Below are 12,064 nucleotides of genomic sequence, written 5' to 3'. Positions count from 1 at the left end.
TTTTTTAAAAGAGCTAACAAATGACTGATGATTTCAACACTTTTCTTATAAAACAAGAGTATGTTTGAGAAACACCAATATCTCCACTACAATAAGTGAAGCCAAATCGATGTCCAGCAGTGCTGGAAATAGTTCCAACAGCATCAGTGAAGTTGTGCTGTTATAGTTTGAGATAATATGAGAATGTAGGATGGATTAGTTGGGATCAGAATAAGAATTGTCACCAGCAAATGTTACATGCCCCCTAGATCTAGATATATAGATATATGAAGGGGGAGTCTTGGGATAGAAGCAGCCTCATTTTTTTTTTTTTAAAGAACTTCATATCTCAACAGAAATTAATACTCCACTTATTGACTGAGACCTGCACACTATACAAATAATCTTTCTGAACACTCTTGGCACTCAAATACAGAAGCAATTGTTTCATAAACTCTCTGCTGCATAGATAAATGGAGCACTTTGCTCTTATTGAAAGATTCTCCTATTGCAATCGTATCCCCTTAACTGATCAAATACAATGTTCTGACGACATAAATAAATAAAAGCAAAACATTAACATGCCACTATGTAGGAAGCCACTGTTTACTTTGGTGTAGTCCTATTTAAATCACAGCACAGGTACCACTGTATACACTGGGAAGGAAGAACATCAAATACTTACTTTTATTCCAAGTATGTTTCAGATGCTGTATGGAAATGAATGTTCGGTTATAAAATTAGCAGCAGAATCTCCTTAGGGCAGGGGTAGTCAAAGTGGTCCCCTCCAGAATTGGTTGGAGTCCAGCTCTCCTCCACTCCTGCTGGCATGGCCAATGGTCAGGGCTGATGCAAGCTGGAGTGCAAGAACATCTGGAAGGTATCATGGAATCATAGAACTGTAGAGCTGGAAGGAACCCAAGGGTCATCTAGTCCAAACCCCTTGTGATACAAGAGTTCGATTCTTGCCGGACAGCTGCTCCCAAGTTGGCTGTTTCTGCTTTAGGGCACAATCCCTAAGATAAACTGCCAACTCAAAGGACACACCAGCAGAATATTCCAGGGTTGGGGCTGTTCTGCTGGTGAAGATATGTAGGCAGAACATCCATAATGGGATGAAGATGCAGATGGCACAAGAGAAGACCACACTTATGCCATAACCTGTACTGCCCAGGCTGTGGTCACATTCCTGTTAATGGTCCCCTTTCTACCAACTCCAGTCCTGACAGAAAAAGTGACTTTAAATGGTAAACAAATTTTTATAAATGTTTATAAACAAAATTTAACAAAATGTTATAAAATACTGAAGTCAGTATTTGTACTGCACGGTTGAGACAACTTTTTATAGTAGATACTTTTTTTTTTTGCATTTCTATGTAATTCAAAACATTTAAGAAATAAAGGTTAAACAAAAATGGATGGAATAGTCAAGATCAAAGCTCTCACCTTTCTGTCCCTGAGACCCTCCCGGTTTCTGCTCCTGAATCTCTGGGCTGAAAGGTGGAGAAAGGGTTGTGGGAAAGAAAGCCATACTCTCTTTTGAGCATTTTCTTCTTAGAGTGTTCTGCTAAGTATTTATTCGCCTTGTTTCCTAGGGGCCTCAATAATCCTTGCATTTCCTGAAAATGACCAGAAGCTCTGGGAATTCAAGATTAGCATCATGAAGTCAATGGAATGGGGCTGAATGATGTAAAAAAGAAAAGAAAAAAAGAACAGGACCGGTGAGCTGATGTAAGCAAAAAAAATCTCTCTGATAATCCAGGTATGTGAAGAGAAAGGAAAATGCTGACTTGCCCAGAGACACTGTGCAGTGCGGAAAGTCAGGGCAAAGGGAAAGAGCACAGAAGCTCACTAAAAACAGGTGTTTAATGTTTCATAATAATGGAAGGAATAAGGGAAGGAATCACAGTGCTGTTTCCAAGTGGCCAGAGGCACTTTCCCTGCAAAAATGGACATCAGATGGCCATGCTGTCTTCCTGATTCCACTGTTTATGATCTTCATCTGCAATATTAAGCCATTTAGAGCAAGGATAAGAGCTTGCCTTCCTGTCATCTGAGGGCCTGAAGCTCAGAAAGCCCAATCAATGTGGCTTGGTTACATTGTTACTCAGTTAAATAGAAATGCACTCAGCGCATACTCAGGGATACTCTCCTCAGCTGCCAAAGAGTAAAACACACACACAACTATGTCAGCTAATGCATGGTAATGGGAGATGGAACTTTTTTTTCAAAAACACCTCTCATCCTCTGAAATCGAAGTGGAAAAGTCTGGGCGAGGCCCAGACTCACCAGTTCTACTGAAGAGGCTCCTCATGAGGCCAGAGGAACATCACCCGGCTTTGAGGCGTGAAGGCCGCTCCCTGCAAGGCCTTTTCCAACTGGCCTAGGGGGCGGGGTCCAGACTCACCCAGCCCTACTATGTTAAACACCGGTATGTATTCTGTAGTTGACCTCCTTTGTAATGTTCTATTTTGAAATCTTTAAGATAATATTTTAGTTTCCTGTTATGTTGCTTTGACTGTATACTCTATATTTGACTTACTTCAGATTGTTTTATTGATTTAATATGCTGTAAACCACTTTGAGGTTTTTTTTAAAAAATATAAAGCGGTATAGAAAATAAATAAATAATAAATAAATGTTTTCTTCAGTGCTTACTTAACAGAGGTGCTCAGGGTCAAATTGGATGTGATATTTGTCACACACTCAACATTTGTCAAATACAGCCTTGTGCATTTGATTTTTCCAAAAAATTTGTTTGTGTGTTTGCATGAGAGAGAGAGCGCACCTTGAACAAGGCTAAGCCATATAGGCTGAAACAGGATGGTAAATCCTAAATCACAGAGTCTAGAGGAAAACACAGATAGCATCTACATTTATATTTTGTTTTCCCTAAACCTGGGCCAAGAGGAATTAAAAGGGCACTTCAGGAGGACATTTTGGATTTTTTTTCAGGGGGGGATGATTCAAGAGGACTAGGAGAGGATTTCCCTTGCACTTTATATTGTTACAGATTTGGGGTAACAGATTTTTTTTTTTTGGGGGGGGGGGCTTTCAGTGCCAGAAATTATTGAAGGGACAATGCCAAATCAGTGAAAAACACAGGCTAAACTTTTTTCGAGGACAGGGCCCCACTTGGTATAGAATAACAAAGAATGACAAAAGGTGCTGAAGCAAGTCATCACCAGGACAAGAGATTCTTTGCTGGTGGACAGAGTGGGGAGTTCATTTTCCATGACATAGGAAAACACGGGAGGGGTGGGCTGTGCCCACGGGGGGGGGGGGGGGGGGGAATGCTGTTTTACACAAGGCTTGGGTTTTTCCTGGTAAGGGTGTTTGGGAAGGAAAAGGGTAGAGCTAGAACTCTAGGCAGAGGCCATGCAGGGCAGAACCATCTTGGCAGGTTAGGACAGAGGCGCAGAGATGGTGTGCAGGATGCCTTGGACTCCAGCGCTGCACTGGTGCATCTGAACTCTCTCCATTGAAGACTTTAGGTTTAAATAAGCCACATTTCGTAAAGACATTAGTCTTTGCTGTCCCTTGATTTGCCAACGGAATCACAATCCTGGATGAGAGCCTGGACTCATGTGCAGCCACTCAGCAGAGACTGGGATGGCATGTAAAAATATGTTAAAAAGTGCCCTGCATGGAGCTGAAATGAGGAAAAAAGAAATCAAGAAACCCAGATGCATGCTCCAGTGTTGCACAATCTTGCGATACTCATTGAACCCTAGCCCTGGTGAGGAAATCATGATCCAAATTACTGGTAATTCCAGCTGAACATGGGCTATATATAACCATTAGTACACCCTTCCCTGTTCCTTCTGCCCTTCCTCTTGGGGAGTTTCTCATCAGAGACAGATAAACTCCCCAAGAGAAGAGCAGAAGGAACAGGGAAGGGTGTACTAATGGTTATACATAGTGTGTGAAAGAATGGCAGAGGGGCCATATTGAACAGGGGGCTGGCCTTGGTGGCATGAGCAGTGGAATGCTTTGAGCAGACTTGAAAGCATGGATGCCCCCTGAGTCTCAGGGCTCCAGGGGGTTCCTTTAATCTCAGGGACTTCAATGGCCAAGAGCAGAAAGCCTGAGATTATTTTCCCCCTGAAAGCGCTCATGATCAAAGTTGTAGGATAATCAGAAATGCTGGAAAAGCGTATGGGCTGCTGTCGTTCTCTTCTCCCATCACAGATATGGGCATTTCATATCAAAAGGTTATGCTCCATACGATTTCCAAAAGGGCAAAAACAAAGCTTTCATGAAATACGATGTTTACACTGTTGAGTCTGTGGAAATTACTATCGGGGACTGATAGTTTCAGGCCAAGAAGATCTTACTCAGGGAGGAGCAATGTCTCAGTACCGGAACACCTACTTTGTATGAACAAAGCCCTACTCTCAGTGCTCAGAGAGATCTCCTGCAAAAGAATCTTTCTTAAAAAGCAGGTTAAGACCTTCACCTGTGATGTTTGAGAGGGGCACAAATTCAAGGTTGACAATATAGAGCTAGAGATAATCTTGGTGTGACTCAGCATAAAACAATTCACAACTTCCTTATTCTCTGGAAGTACAGAAGTATTAGTGTGCACAAGTCCTGTGTATTTAATCTGAGCTTAACCATCCATAGTAGAAAGAATCAAGCCTTTATTTATCTGTTGTGTCATCTTCATCCATAAGTAAACATGGTGGCGGGGAGGGGGAGAGAAGGAGATATTTGAGTAAGAGCACTCACTACTGTTTTGCCTGCTGCTGGCCAATATTGCACATCCTAGACAAAGATCCGGTTCACACATAACGCTAAGACAAACCATGCCTTAAGTGTGCAGGTAAGGTTCCCAGAGAGAAGATCACAGCCTCTTTGCTCCTTCTCTGGTCCTGCTGCTGCTGCTCTGATGTTAGGTAAAATGTGGTTTGGCTTTGTGTGTTAATTGAACCGGGTCTTGTGATTTACTTTACTTCGAACAAAGAAAGGTTTGTTCTTGGTTCACAGCTCATGGTTTGTATGGTGGAGAAAAGCCACGAGTCTGAGTTTGGACTACATGCTCAGCCAAACCATGGCATAACCAAACAGCTGTAATCTGTAGACCTACATTGGCTCCCAGTACGTTTCTGGGCACAATTCAAAGTGTTGGTGTTGACCTTTAAAGCCCTAAACGGCCTCGGCCCAGTATACCTGAAGGAGCATCTCCACCCCCCATTGATCTGCCCGGACAGTGAGGTCCAGCGCCGAGGGCCTTCTGGTGGTTCCTTCACTGCTAGAAGCGAAGTTACAGGGAACCAGGCAGAGGGCCTTCTCGGTAGTGGCACCCTCCCTGTGAAACGCCCTCCCATCAGTTGTCAAAGAAATAAACAACTATTGGACTTTAAGAAGACATCTGAAGGCAGCCCTGTTTAGGGAAGTTTTTAATGTTTTAAGTTTTATTCTGTTTTTAGTGTTCTGTTGGAAGCCGCCCAGATTGGCTGGGGAAACCCAGCCAGATAAGCGGGGTATAAGCAAGCAAGCAAGCAAGCAAGCAAGCAAGCAAGCAAGCAAGCAAGCAAGCAAGCAAACAAACAAACAAACAAACAAACAAACAAACTCTTCTTTTGGATCCTACAGACTTAAGGAGTCATACTAAGCTGTGATTTGCATGAGCATTACATGAAAACTGAGCCAATGTTTCCATAGCACAGAGAACATTTGTATGCCAGCTGTGCATGATTGCCTTCTTAGATCCCGCCATGAGTAGAAATAAAGTTTTAAAGGAATTCATGGGTCAGGTTGTCAGGATGCAAAGTACGATTCAAATCCAGTGAGGAGTTGACCTGCATACATAGTAAAAGTTAACACAAGCCAACCATTTTAATGAGGCAGAAATTTTGAACTGAGCGTATCCAGGATGTACTGGGATCTTGGAACAGCAATTGTGTGCTGGTTTTCCTAACTTTGCATCTTAAGCAACGTTTACCAGTTCATTGTCAATCTAGTGTTGGAATCTTTGCAAGCAAAACACAGGCTGAGCTGCAGGCTGCTTCTCCGTAGCCTCAAGTTAAGTCAGATGCATTTAATCTATATCTCTGAAATGCAGTAACGGTTGTATGAATTAGCCCTAACTATGCATCATATAACTGACTTGCAAAAATACTTCTGCCATATTCTGCACATGGCAGTCTTTCATCGGACTGCCATCTTGTTACATGGTTGCTGAATATAACATTGTATTTGTTTTCTTAGGTTATTTTTAGATCCCCATATTAACCAAGTTTCTCTGCGAGGTTAACAATGTCGATGTAACGGGCATGGAATTTGTCCCACGTACTTCACATGTTGACATGGTTACAATTCTAACTGTGAATGTGCTCTTAAAGAGGGCAGTGGTGTATTTTCAAAATGACTTGCCTTCCGCTGTCGGATATCAAAACAAGTTGAGGTAACACCTTAGCAAAATGAATCCGTCTTGTGCCTTGTTTTGCTCCCGAGAGAATGAGAACTTACTCTTACTTCTAAGTGGCTGAGGTGTGTGTGAGGTGCAATAAGGCTTCTGTTTACACCCACACAGAGGTGTTGACATCACAGTGGTGACAGTGAAGAAACAAGTTACAACTGCCAGACAGGAAACTGTGTGTGCAAAGATGAGGTTAAAACTTCTTGATATAATCTCTTCTTAACCCAGGGGGCTTAAAATGCATACCCTTCAACATTTCTCCAATGAAAATAGGGACGTTCTAAATAATAATAATAATAATTTTATTATTTGTAAAAGAAAACACCGTCTGACAGGGTTGCCCCAGCCACTCTGGACAGCTTTGGACATATATATATAAACATAACAAAACATTAAACATTAAAAAAACTTCCCTAGACAGGGCTGCCTTCAGATGTCTTCTAAAGGTTGTATAGCTACTTATCTCCTTGGCTTGTGGGTTGCATAACTCCATACCCTTCAACATTTATCTGATGAAAATAGGGATGTCCTAAGGAAAAGTAGGACGTGCTGCAATCAAATCAGAAAACAGGATGGCTTCTGTAGATCCACAACTGGAAAACAGGGACACTTGGAGGGTCTGAAAATGCAGCACCTCGACTCAACCAGCGCCCTCCAGTTTCCTAAAGCAGACTTTTCCCAGTAGCAATGTGTCCATGCCTATGCTGGCCTAGTCCACCACAGCATCTTTTATGGCATTTGCAGCCAAAGAAAACCAAACTTTCCAACAGACATCTGTATTCCTCAGCTCCGTACCCCCTGGGCATTTGGGACTACATTTCCTATCAACATTGGTCATAGGTCATGCTGGCTGGGGCGGATGGGAGTTGTAGTCCAGATCACTTGGAAAGACAGTAGGGACCTGGCAGACCGTAACAGAGATAAACTCTACTTTGAGGAGAGCAACATCAGGAAAATGAGAGTGACAGAGATACATGATTACCCATTCCAAAGAAGGTAGAAGGAGTAGGAGTCTCTCTCAGGGGTTTGTAGCAACCCCCAAGCCCTGTTAGAACTAAGGATCCTTGGAGTGGTTTGGTACAAATTCTTGGGGATCAGTCCCTCTGGTTCTCTGATAACAAGAGGACTCTTGTCCAGAGGCATAGCAGGCCTGCTTGCACCCAGGGCAAGGCAAGTATTGCACCCCCTCTGCAGCAATCAGGTTTCCTTCATAGTTGATTCCCCACATTTAAAATTGCCTTTCTGTTTTTAAAAAGCTGCACATCTTATTCAGCAATGTTAAGTCATGAAAGAACTGAAGAAACACACACACAAAGACACACACACACACACACACTTGCTATGCCATGTGCCAACTGAGCCAACGAGACCCGAAGCAGCAGCAGCAGCAGCAGCAGCAGCAGCAGCAGCAGCAGCAGCAGCAGCAAGACCTGGGAGGAGCGCATAAAGGGCAGCTGTGCAGCCCTGGCTGGCAGCTGCAGGTAGGAGCGGCCTGGGAGGGGCACAGCTCCCAAAGAGGGTACCCGCAACTCACCTTCCCTTGCAGCTCTTGCGTCTGGGTTGTTTTCCTTGGACATGCATACATGGCCATTTTAGGCAAACAAGGGTTGTTGGTTGGGTCATCAACCTCCAATGTTTGGAGGTGAGGAAGCATCCCTTGCCCTTGAAATTTTTTGCAACCCCCCCCCCACTATGCCACTGCCTTTGTCCTCCACAAACAACCAGAGAGAAGACTCTGATGGGAAACCAAAGTTAGGCAAGCCTTCATAGGTTCCTCTGACCCCTGCACAGTGCAGTTCCCAAGCAGGCATTCATCTCTCTCCACCCTGTAGAATATGTCAAATTGCTGTTGGTGTAGGCTGTGCCTTATCTGCATTGCCTGTATTATTTTAGCTGTATGCACTTTCCACATCTATTAACTATTTCTATCTTGCCATGAGTGCAAACTTGTGCTTCTCACCTTAGAATGGAGGCTCTGCCCTAGTGCTGATTTCTCCCTTGATATCAGCGCAGAGGTGACACAACATGGCTCTAGGGAAATGAGTTTGCAAATTATGTGTCTGTAGGTGGCATACATAGATACCCATGTATGTGTCCTCATTAATGCACCATTTTGCAAATGGAGCAGGCAATATCTAGCTGACCCACAAAGGATTTTATGCACAGACACAGTTAAAAATCGACACCTTGCTAAGCTTCCATGGTTCTTGGTTGCTAATGGATATAAGAGCATTGCATTCCTGATGTACTTGACATCTGAAGAGTACCTGCTTTGACCTTCTCTCTAAACCAGGGGTCAGCAAACTTTTTCAGCAGGGGGCCGGTCCACTGTCCCTCAGACCTTGTGGGGGCCCAGACTATATTTTGAAAATAAAAATGAACGAATTCCTATGCCCCACAAATAACCCAGAGATGCATTTTAAATAAAAGCACACATTCTACTCATGTAAAAACACTAGGCAGGCCCCACAAATAACCAAGAGATGCATTTTAATTAAAAGGACACATTCTACCCATATAAAAACACGCTGATTCCCGGACTGTCCGCAGGCCAGATTTAGAAGGCAATTGGGCCAAATCCGGCCTGCGGACCTTAGTTTGCCTACCCATGCTCTAAGTGTTTGCTTTGGACCTTTTCATAAAACACCTGTAGCTGTGGATTTAATATGTTCCACCATTGCAATCTTTTTATTGGTAACATTTTTATATTACCCTTTAATTCAAAATCCAGGATAGTTTATAAAGCTCATAAAAACACAGTTTTGTTTTGTTTTTTAAAAAAATGCAGTGTTGGATGGGGTCCTTTGGCTTATTTGTCTTTCTCTATAGCTTGATCAATGCCAATATCTATTGAGCACTGGATTTTCCCTCCTTCCTACTCTTCTTCCCTCCCTTCTTTCCCTCTCTTCTTCGTACTGCTCATTTCTTCAACTTCCAAACAGGTAGCTTTGTGAATCAGTATGGTTCGACATTGGGGCAGTCAACAGGAACTGCCAGCAAATTGCATTGGGCAGCCACAGCTCAGCACTCTCAGCTGAAATATATTTTCATTGTGGTTTAGACATCACTCTTTACCAGCACACATCCTTCACACCCAGCCCATGATGTCTGGGGCGTCACATTTGCCTTTCCCTCAATCATCATTATCCCACATTGCCAGAATAAATAGCTTCCACCATGGCACCTTGGGTTCCATATGGAATTAGAGCATGAAACATTAGAGAAAGTGAGTGGAGGTGCTTAATATTTTTTCTCTTGCTATAGGAACAGCAGGGAAGCATAAAATGAGAAGGAAATAAACCAGCATTTTATGAAGAGCATGCTTAAGGGTCCATTATCATGTAACTGGAACTATAATGGCCCCTGATTAAAAAGACTGAGCATAACATATTTCGTTAAATTTGTTCCCATCTTAACAAAGCTATCCCTTCCTTAATTTGGTGTTGATCTGCTCACACCTTCCAGCCCCCTCAACTCTTAAGACTTATATGGAGATATTCAGAAGGAGATAGTGTACATTAAGAAAATATTCTAGTGTACATTAGTGTACATTAAGAAAAAGTCCTCATGGTTCTAGAGGAAAACTTACAAATGTTTCTTTTGTGTGCTGCAATTCAGTTCCAAAATGTTGACTGTTGTTTGCAATAAACATGTGTTCTATGGTCATAAGTTTGCCACAAATTTCTGCTGGACTGCCCCATATTACACTATCTCTTACTTTCAAGGCACTTTCTAATTTTCCCTTTCCCTTCCTCAGTGGCGTAGCGTGGGTTGTCAGCACCCGGGGCAAGGCAAGTAATTTGCGCCCCCTAACCTGTGGATTTGCGCCCCCTAACCCGTGGATTTGCGCCCCCTAACCTGTGGATTTGCCCTAACCCCAGATGTTGCGCCCGGTGCGGCCGGCCCCCCCTGCACCCCCCACGCTACGCCACTGCCCTTCCTGCTGCTTCAGAACAGTGGTTCTGGAAGGTGCAGATCCAGCCAAGTGGACAAGCCATGCCGTGTTGGGAAGAGTGCTGTGCTTGTGGTTAAAGTAAACGATAGCAGCAAATTCTCCTAACTTGCATGGCTGCATGGCTTCAGAGTGCATCAATTCCTAGAAGTCAGCACAAGTGCTTACTAAAATCCCACCACAAGATCCTATGGTAGTTTCCATTGCGCCTCTTAGAAATCAGAGGGAGCACTATGAAATTGCCACACACACCTGAAGATGTACCACAGAAACCTTTCTGAAGATTATCAGCGGATGAGTGTTTCTCAAAGCAACCTTGACTGTGTGAGAAAGATGCTTTCTTTCTTTTTCTTTTTTAGAAGTAATTTTGTTGTGTTTTCCCCAGTGTACCTGAAACACAATGTCCAGTGAAATACACATGCATTACTGAATAAAGATAAATAGAAACTATGCGTTCAACAGCTGAGGCACCCCTGCTTATGCTGAATAGAGGGCAATTCCCATGAAACAAAGGCAGACAGTATTACTACAAATAAAATCCATCACAAAATCCACAAGGAAGCATAAACCCTGGGGAAAGAGGCTTTCAAAGCAATGCATGCACTGCTTATTTTATAATCAATATAAATTGGCAGGTGTGAGCCTGCCCCTCCACTCTTTCCATTTGCGCAGCTAGCTTCTGAGGGAGACAGTCCCCTCTGCAACTTTTCCCTCTTAAATACTCTGACAACTGCATTGTCAAGAGAACAGGTGAGATGTAGCCCCATTATAGTTAAGAAAAGGGTCTGCAGCAATACATACACAAACACACATCCAGTGTGCTCCCATGGTGATTGGGCACACACAAGATGTCAAAGAAATGGGTTCTTATTTTTCTTGTTCCCCACTCAATAAATAAAAAGTCACAAGGAAGGCAGTATCCAGGAAGAGAAGGAATCATACTGTTACCTGCAAGGAGAAGTGAGCAAAGAAGAGGCAAGAGACGGCAATCAGCTGGAGTATCTCTCCTCTGCTCTTAAGTTTTGTCTCTCCGTTAGCCTGCCGCTGAATTTCTAAGAGCACAGAAGCCAATGCTCCAGGGCTGTTACAGTGTGCGGTAGCTCCCTCCCCTTTCCTCTCCCCTCCCACTTCCCCACACATATTGAAACAGCTAGTGGGTTGCCTGATTGTAGTTTGAGTCAGAGAAACAGTGGGCCAGATTAGAATGACCACAAGCTGCAGTATAGCCCAGCAAAGCCTCCAATCGTCACAGAGAGCGAGAGCACACTATGCCCCGGGGTGCAGTGCACACAGGCAGCAAAGCATGCCTGAAGTTGTGACCCGCAGCAACACAAAAGCCGCTTTCTGCAGAGCCTGGCATGATGCGTGCAGCTGGGGGAGACCACCCAGTTCACCCCCCTGTCGAAAGCAGCCTTCCCAGATGTTTTGGATCACAACCAAAACGAATTACATTTTAAAAGCCAAAACAAAATAAAAAAATTCCTTCCAGTAGCACCTTAAAGACCAACTGAGTTAGTTCTAGGTATGAGCTTTCGTGTGCATGCACACTTCTTCAGATACCTGAAGAAGTGTGCATGCACACGAAAGCTCATACCTAGAACTAACTCAGTTGGTCTTTAAGGTGCTACTGGAAGGAATTTTTTTATTTTGTTTTGACCATGGCAGACCAACACGGCTACCTATCTGTAATTTTAAAAGCTAGTTATTTA

General features: G+C 43.4%; 1 protein-coding gene across 4 annotated transcripts in view; it reads right to left on the bottom strand.

Annotated features, from left to right (window-relative positions):
- HRH2 (histamine receptor H2) overlaps positions 1-11,416 on the bottom strand; it is a 33,811-nt gene extending 22,395 nt beyond the window's left edge. For all 4 annotated transcript variants that reach the window (XM_081851557.1, XM_081851559.1, XM_081851558.1 and 1 more), the window contains exon 1: positions 11,304-11,416. The gene's annotated coding sequence lies outside the window, so the exon portion shown is untranslated. The remainder of the gene's footprint in view (positions 1-11,303) is intronic.
- Positions 11,417-12,064: the final 648 nt, after the last annotated feature.

This window comes from Podarcis erhardii (assembly GCF_964252035.2).
Source record: "Podarcis erhardii genome assembly, chromosome: 2".
Lineage (NCBI taxonomy): Eukaryota > Metazoa > Chordata > Lepidosauria > Squamata > Lacertidae > Podarcis > Podarcis erhardii.
Note: the sequence above shows the minus strand (reverse complement) of the source record. Positions and strands in the feature narration are given on the sequence as shown.